Source organism: Bidens hawaiensis, unplaced genomic scaffold, assembly GCF_021521415.1.
Source record: "Bidens hawaiensis isolate Kalapana, Puna unplaced genomic scaffold, B.hawaiensis_p1.1 tig00006805_1, whole genome shotgun sequence".
NCBI classification, from domain to species: Eukaryota; Viridiplantae; Streptophyta; class Magnoliopsida; order Asterales; family Asteraceae; genus Bidens; species Bidens hawaiensis.
The window spans coordinates 91,842-100,599 of NW_027491464.1; the positions used below are offsets into that span (position 1 = coordinate 91,842).

General features: G+C 37.6%; 1 pseudogene across 1 annotated transcript; it reads left to right on the top strand.

Moving 5' to 3' along the window:
• The first annotated feature begins 1,381 nt into the window (after window positions 1-1,381).
• On the top strand, window positions 1,382-8,402 carry LOC143633592 (polygalacturonase At1g48100-like; annotated as a pseudogene). Its single transcript, XR_013153693.1, has 7 exons — window positions 1,382-1,562; window positions 5,736-5,998; window positions 6,251-6,382; window positions 6,462-6,622; window positions 6,843-7,050; window positions 7,139-7,336; window positions 7,956-8,402. The product of XR_013153693.1 is annotated as a polygalacturonase At1g48100-like (transcript).
• The last annotated feature ends 356 nt before the right edge of the window (window positions 8,403-8,758 follow it).

Genomic DNA, 8,758 nt, shown 5'->3' on the forward strand with positions numbered 1-8,758 from the left:
AACAGATCGGGAATGTCTAGATTGTCTAGATTGAGATCTAAACTCAGATTCTTCCCTATTCGCATCTTTAATCATCTTTTGGATTTTATTCATGTATTTCTCGGGAATTTCTTCCTCTCGCTCGTTCTCGGGGCCTTTCCCCTTGTCTCTCATTTCTTTTTCTTTTCGAGCGTTATCATTGTTGTTACTTTGTTCATACATTTTCTTTTTCTTTTTCAATTTAGTCTGACATTTTAACAACATTTCTTTTATGAAACACATGTTTATTTATTACACATTGATATATATATATATATCCCAAGGATATATATATATTTTATAATAAACATACATATATATATATCGTACCCACGATATATATAGCTGGTCCTATCATTACATAAGAACGTTTTCAGACGTTCTTTATTTATACACATATCACACAAGACTATTTTACACACATAGCTTCTCATCGCATTTCACCATCTTCAATTCTTCAAGAACTTCTTCACAACCTTCGTTAGTTTGTTACACTTACGAAGGAGTGTTTCTCCAACTTTCTTCTTTTTCTTCTCTTCCTCGTCTACCTTCTTCCTCCAGTCATCAGTTTCGTGTAAGGCATGATCCAAATGCTCTTCATACGATTGCGGGACTACATTGGGGTATCCATACTGTGGAGGTGGGTCACGGTAACCCAGTGTCACCATTACGTAGTGATTCCTCAGTTCTGGATACGGAACATAGTCCATGTCGGATGAAAGGTAGAGATAGGTTTTGGCAGCTCGGTTCTGCTCTCGGATCTCATCGGCTTGCTCTTGAATTGATGGAATTTCTCCTTGGAATGGTGGGAAGCTTGATGAAGTTCGGATCCTTAGTTTCTCAAGATATTGGACATATGGGTCCACAGAACCATAGCTTATGTTTTAGGAAGTGAGTGATCCTTCCGTTGGGCTTGTCATCTCATTAGGATTATCAGGATGCTCTTCTTCCGGTTCTTCCTCAGTTTCTTCCTCGGGTTCCTCCTCTTCTTCAGGATCTTCATCGGGATCCTCCTCTTCTTCGGGTTCCTCTTCTTCTGGCTCATCTTCCTCTATGGGTTATGTGGTCTCAATGTTCAATGAGGGCATCTGGAAAGTTTCAAAAGGCATCATTATTCTCATCTTCGGTTTTCGGGACGGCCCTTCAACATTGTTAGGTTGAGAGTTGATTTCATTAAAAGTAGAGCTTCCGGTATACCATCGGCATGGATCAGAGTGACATTGCATCCAGTCGGAATATGGGGATCTCGGTTCCTCCTTGATTGGTCTATTGGAGAGAAATGCATAGGACGGGTGAGGATTCGGTAGGTATCCAGTTGGGTAACCTCGTAGTATCTCCGAGGGTTGGTATGTTGGGATCTCCGATGGGTGGTATGTGGGTATTTTGGAAGGTTGATACATCGGTATTGTTGGTGGATGATAGCTTGAGTGTCTTGGTAGCTCCATCCTTTGCTTTGGTGGACTCTCGGGAACATCTATTGGGTAGTGTCTACTTCCGGGGTAGTACACAGGTTTGGACAATTCATGGTCCACGTCTTGATCAATGTATGCTTCATAATAACCATCGCTCATGTTGTCTTCGGGGTAAGGTTCGGCAATTCCGGCCTCCTTTGCCTTGCGCACGAAGTTTTCCATATGAGCTTTGAACGACATCTAATATTTATAGGTGGTTTAGAATGTAGAGTGGGGAAAGAAAAGTTACCAGCCTATCTTATCCCTATTACACATAAACAATTATTTCCTATACTTGGATCGAAGCTTGGGTATTGTTTTATGATACCCAATTCACTAAGATCGATGGCTCTGATACCAACCTGTCACACCCCCATCTAAGGCCTAGTGATATGACTCATAAATTGGTATCGTAATTGTAAATAAATCAGAGTTACGTTTATTTGCGGAAGACTTATATAATTTTAGGGATCGAAAATGTAATATTTATATATATATATTCAAAACACAGAAATCATATAACACCCGTTTGAGTTAACAAAATGTTTACGTGTTTATAATTTACAAACCATCATATTAAGTTTACAAAAAGAATCCGAGCCATCGGATATATCAATAGCACTTCGACACTCCAAGTGCTAAACTTGTTCACCTGCAAAATGTAAGAAAATACGTCAGCAACGAATGCTGGTGAACACGCTGACGCAAAATAACTTCTTTTACTTTATTACCCCTCGAGACTACGCCTGTCTCGGCCCAACGTGGCTTAGGAATAACAAAGTCAAATAACACATTATAAACTAGAGCCTCTACACTAGGTCACCTCACAAACACCGCAGCGTTCGACTTAGTTAAGTACCCGTAAATATACACAACGGTCGTACTCCCTGCAGGAGAGCGTCCTACGACCAAGGGTGGTGCGATCATGCCCATACATCGCATAGTACCACCTATGTAAGGATCCAGACATATGTATACCACAACCTGAGGGCTGGGTTCATACCCATAGTTATAACGGTTTTAGGAACACATAGTTCCTTGTAAACAATTTCATATAACAAGTTTGACTCACTTGAAAAACAAGTTTAAAAGTTTGGGGCGTATTCATCTTGTCTCTTTAGGATCGGATTCACTCACCGTCCGAGGGTCTTTTTCCTTTCTTTATCTCGCACCTATAGTACGAGTATAAATATTTGTTAGTCGGATACACGATCCGGCTTAAGACCTTTAGTCTTATATCTCAATCCTCGATTGAACCTTTAGTTCAATTCTTATTTACTTGAAAACCTTTAGTTTAAAAGTAAATTATAAACCTTTAGTTTATATTTAAAACCCGACGTTTCTTTTTCTCCAAGAAACGTAATCATTTTCTTTTATTATTTAAGAATACTCATTATTCTTTATAATATTTTCATAACAAAGAATATAATCATATATACTTACACACATATATATGCATTCACCATATTCGTTAATCATACTTTTATTCATTTCTTTGTTATGTTTTCTTTTCTTTTCTCTTATCGAGGCATCGAGTATAACCTCGACTTAAGGCTTAAGCCTTGAATATAATATTAAATTATATTGAATTCATTATTACGCCTAACCTTAGTGGTGTATAGAAATCCTAGGGACTTGAGCAGCACTTCGACACCACTTTACTTATCTCGATACGCTAATCGAGGTACGCCAAATCTTCAATACCCGTTGGCACGAACTTCGAGAACAAACACCATCTTGGTTGTATGTGGGTGGAGGGTGGTATGAACTTCAAGGAAACGGTGTACCCAACGATGGATCGTGGCACGCTTATCGAGACAAATCTTTTATACGAAATTGGAATTCTAGTGAGAGAGTAGAGAGATGTGAGAGCAGGTTTTGGGATGTGGAAATGAGCAGCCCTTGGCCGCTATTTATAGACAATTTTGGATCCCATCGCGGTACGCGATGGGTCCTTAGACTGACCTATCGCGTAGCGCGATATAGGTCAAGTTAGTCACAGGGTAGGTCTGCCACGTGGCAGGCACCGCTCCACGTGGCGACACGTGGCGGCAGTGTTGCCACGTGGTGACACGTGGCGGTAGACACGGCCACCGTGTGCCACGTGGCACACGTGTCACAACTTGTCAGACACCCCATCGCGGTACGCGATGGGCTTCTTCTTTTGTCTATCGCGTAGCGCAATAGGACAAGAAATCAGATTTTCATTTTTAACCCTCAAGTTTAGAATTTGGCAATTTTAGTCCCTAGACTTTGGAAAGTTGATACTTTGAACTCGAAATTTTCTCGTTGTTACAGAAGGTATTCAACAACCCGATCAACAACATGCCAATTCTCACCACTATAAACGACGATGTTAACAAACATATTTTTTTAAAAAATGAGGATCTTGTGATAAGAAAGTAAAAAAGTTTGAGATGGTGAAGATGGTTTTATAAGATGTAGTGAATATGGTTGTATAGTTTTATAAAAATGGTTGGTGAAAAATTAAATTTTGGTAGGTAAATGTATTTATTTCTGATGGCTAAAACATGTCGGCTAGGAGAAAAAAAATTGATGGCTAAGCGAGGCCGGCTAAATAAATAATTAGTAGGTAAAAATATTTAATTTTGGGGCTAAATTTACACTGGCTAAGAAGAAGGCTAAGTGAAGCCGGCTAAATATTTAATAGAGTTGGTAAGTTTGGTAAGCTATTCAATTTTGACGACTAAAATTAGACGGCTAAATGAAAAAAAGAAGGCGACCAAGTGAAGCCTTAGCCTACAAGCCGAGTTGGAGCCGGCTAAGAAGGAATATTTGGAGCCGGATAACTAAATAGACACGTATCCCGAAGCCGACTAAGAGTCAAAGATGCCGGCTAAATAATCATAGATGTAGGCTAAGTTTAGCCGCCTTTGATACGTGCCGAATTTTTATTGGCTAAAGGTGGGACCCGTTTACTTTTCATAAAATTCCGTGCCCATAAAGTGGCGGCTAAGGCTTAGCCGTCTTCGGTGACGTGTGAGTTGTTTATTGATCAGAAACCAATGATTAAAGAGATGTAGGTTAAAATAGGCATGTCTATTTTGGTAAATTCTTGATCAAACATATTTATTTTAGTAATTTTCCATTAAGAAAAGGTTTTATGGCACTGCATGTGCAAATCCACGATGCATCAACTAGAATATGGGTATCCCCAACATGAACCTCTCATGAAAGTTTACAAAACTTTTGTGATGATGTTGTTCACTTGTAAGAAAAAGAATTTTTGCGTCGATAGAACTCAAGAGACATTGAACTTTTGTACCACACATATAATTAAATGTAGACATGGGTTTTCTAGAGTGCTTGGTGTAAGGAAAAGAGAATTGTAAAAAGAAAAGGATGAGAGCAATTAATTAGTTACCCATAAGAAAATAGTTTATAGCAAATTGTTATAATCCATTACACCAAGACGTAGGCTTGATAGCGTACCAAATAATCTTGATGTTATCCGTTTTCCAATTTATTTTCGTGCACTATATGCTGAATGCTTGACACGCTAATTAAAAGGAAAAATTAAAATCAACGTGCAACAATAAGTAAGCATGACATCATATCAAAATTAATTTTACCATGGTGACTTTTACATCGCCAAATATGTATAGCCTACATGCTACATATTCTAGTAGGTAATACAACAATGGATCCCATCGCAAACCAGTTGTAGTAAACACCAATTACAAACACCGGCTAGTCCTGTTGTAAAAATGGTCAGAATTTATGGACAGCGGTTTTTGCGACAGAACCAAGTAGCCTTTAGCGACTTATTGGCGGTCATTTTAGTGGTTGTAACGTAGAGTTCTTTCGTAGTGTATAAAGTATAACACACAAAATAATGAGAATTTCTTTTAGGTAACGTATATCAGGTTAATTATAATTCAAAATATACATAAATTATAACTGACGATTTGAACTTATTTATAAACACCATGAGTTAAGTTAAATTTTATTTGTTATTGTCAAATGAGTAAAAATTTAAAAAACTTCTTTAAAAATTACACAAACTCTTAAATTCCTTTATTAATACTGAGTTATTATTTAAAGTTATAAGTATTATAATCACACTTTATTAATAGAATAGGTATCTTTAAGTTAATAAATAAATTCAAAAGTGATGATTAGTCAAAAAAATTAATAAGATAATAATTACATGTATGGCACTAAGGAGTAGGACTAACGTCTATATAACCACTTCAATCTTCAAGATTTGAGGCAACCCACCAACTGAATCCAATCCAAATTAAGTCAAAAACATCAAGAACCAAAATATGAAGATTTGCATATCTGGCATCATGTTGACATTTGCGCTTGTGTGCTTTATGCAACATGAAGGTGTTGATGCTGCCAGAGAAATGCAACACCGTCGTGGCTCGAGGGTGATGAAAGAGACGTTTTACCCAACATATGGTGAGACTATCCCGAGTTCGTTACAGTACAGGAAAACCTCTACCATCTTCAATGTATTAGCTTTTGGTGCAAAAGGCGACGGAACAACTGACGACACAAAGGTAGCACTATAGTATATGTAATGTACTTGTATAAAACTTTATTTTATTTTTATATGACATGTATGCTCATATAACATTTTCCACATCATACAGGCTGTATGACCTTATATGGCTAGTATGATATGTGAAAAATGTTATACACTGCGCATAACCTGTCAATGATGCGTAGACAATATGTCAGTCCTGAGTGTACGGATTGACTGGACCATGAAAATATTGTGGCCTAATTAATGATGAGTTTTGATCAAGCAGGCATTTGAAGCAGCATGGCTAGCTGCTTGTAAACTGGAGGCATCAACTATGGTTGTGCCAAAAGGTTCAGTCTTTTTAGTCAAACCCATATCATTCGCAGGACCCGATTGCGAATCAAACATCGTTTTTCAGGTGAGGTTAACACGACCAAAACATGTAAGTAACTCATTTGTTGATAAGAGTATACTGATTAAACTTGATGGTTTCACAGTTAGATGGGAAGATCATAGCTCCTAAAAGATCTGGAAGTTGGGAGTCAGGACTCCTTCAATGGCTTGAGTTCACAAAGCTAAACGGGATAACGATCCGTGGAACTGGTGTTATTGATGGCAAGGCTCGGGATGGTGGAGCGAGTCAGGCACTAAACCAACAGTAAGAACTATGTCGGGCATGATTTTAGTCCATAATAGTGCACACTTCAACATGCAATGTTTATTCGTCTATTCCCAAATTCATAAAAGAAATATGAACAAATTTTGTAAATATGTGAATAAAAAAGGTTAGACGATTTAAGTTTATTCCTTTTGTTCTCGCAATAATTTAGTATTCCATACTTCGCATCACCTAATACATAATATACATATATGCACAGGCGGTCAGATTTTACGGGAGTTCTGATGTGACGGTCACAGGCATAACGATTCAAAACAGTCAGCAAGCACACCTCAAGTTCGATAACTGCCAATCTGTTCAGGTTTTCGATATCACTATTTCATCCCCGGGTGACAGCCCAAATACAGACGGAATTCACCTCCAAAACTCTCAAGATGTAACCATTCATAGCACCAAACTTGCATGCGGTATAATAAGCGACAATCCAGTGTTTTAATTTATATATTTGACATGTCCAGATTATATTGATATAATTAGTGTTGTTTAATTCAACAGGAGATGATTGCGTTTCTATACAAACAGGATCTTCAGGTGTAAACATACAAAATGTGGATTGTGGACCGGGACATGGAATAAGCATCGGCCTAGGCAAAGATAACACGAGAGCTTGTGTTTCAAATATAACAGTACGCGATACTAAGATCCATGACACAATGACTGGAGTTAGAATAAAGACCTGGCAGGTAAAAAAAAGTTAGCAATCTTTCATCTTTGTAAATATAAATAATAAATAAAATGTTGCATCTGTTAAACAGCTTCAATTACGTCTGGCCTGTATGGGTTGTGACCCACTTATTATGAAATATTGTTACAAAACTATCAATGATTAATTTTTTAAAACCATCTTAGAAGGTTTGAAGTCTTGAACTCAGCTCGTCTTACACGTTTTAATTTCAGCTCATTTGTATACTCTATTATAATTATTAACTACTATTACTGTTATTATTATCATTCATGAACCATTGGTCTAATATGAACTATGAATGGTAAAATAGTCATGTCAGATACGTTATACAACGGGTTAAAACTGACTCTAGACGAGTTAAAATTGGTGGTTCACCGCCAAGTGTTTTTCTTTCAAATATAACATTTAACGAATATATTATATATATTGTTACAAAACTATCCTTAAAATTTAAAACAACCATCTTTTTTTTAAAAGAAGCAATTTTGGAGGTTGCAAATTTGATGTCATAGAAGACTTTTAAAACATTCACCTGTTTTCTTTCTTTCTTTTTTTCCTGCTAACTTTTATAATAACGCAAATTGGGCCATTTTGTAAAATCTTTCTTAATTTCGCAATCTATCACAGGGTGGTCAGTGCAAGGCGTGACATTTTCCAACATTCAAGTTTCAGAAGTCGAAACTCCAATCATAATCGATCAATACTATTGCGACGGGGGCAAATGCCAGAACGAATCATCAGCAGTGTCTGTTTCCGACGTATCTTACCAGAACATAAGAGGGACGTATACGAGAAACCCTATTCGGTTCGCATGCAGCAAGAGCTCGCCATGTGATGTAAATCTAGACACAATTCAACTACAACCAGTACAAAAAAACGACGATATGGACAAACCGTTTTGTTTGAATGCCTATGGAGAACTCAAAACAAGCACTAACCCTCCAATAGATTGCTTGATGGCAGTTAAGCCATCCAAAAAACAATCTCAATATAGCTATGATTCATGCCAAGATTGATGTTGTTATCTACTTGCAATGGAGATCATGTATTCATGTGCATTAGATATATATGAAACATTTTTTGATACGTTTGACACCGGTTTTCATAATTACTCTGCACCAGTTTTTCTCTGTAAACACCGTGACAAGTTTGACACCGGCTTGTTAATTTTCAAAACCTAAACATAAATCTTGCTTTGCTTCTTTCTATAAATTTAAACTACGACGTCTAAGAGTTGAATGACTTTTGTGGCCGTAAAGCGGTTAGAGAGTGAAACGCGGGTTGTCAGAGTGGTCGCACGGCAAACCCTTTTGAATCACAAACTTCGCAAATCAGTCCTGGACAACATTAACGTCAAAATTCCAAAGATTTCCCAGTGGCGTAGCTACTCATTGAGTAGGGGGGGGGGGGTCGGCCGACCCCTGTGAGAA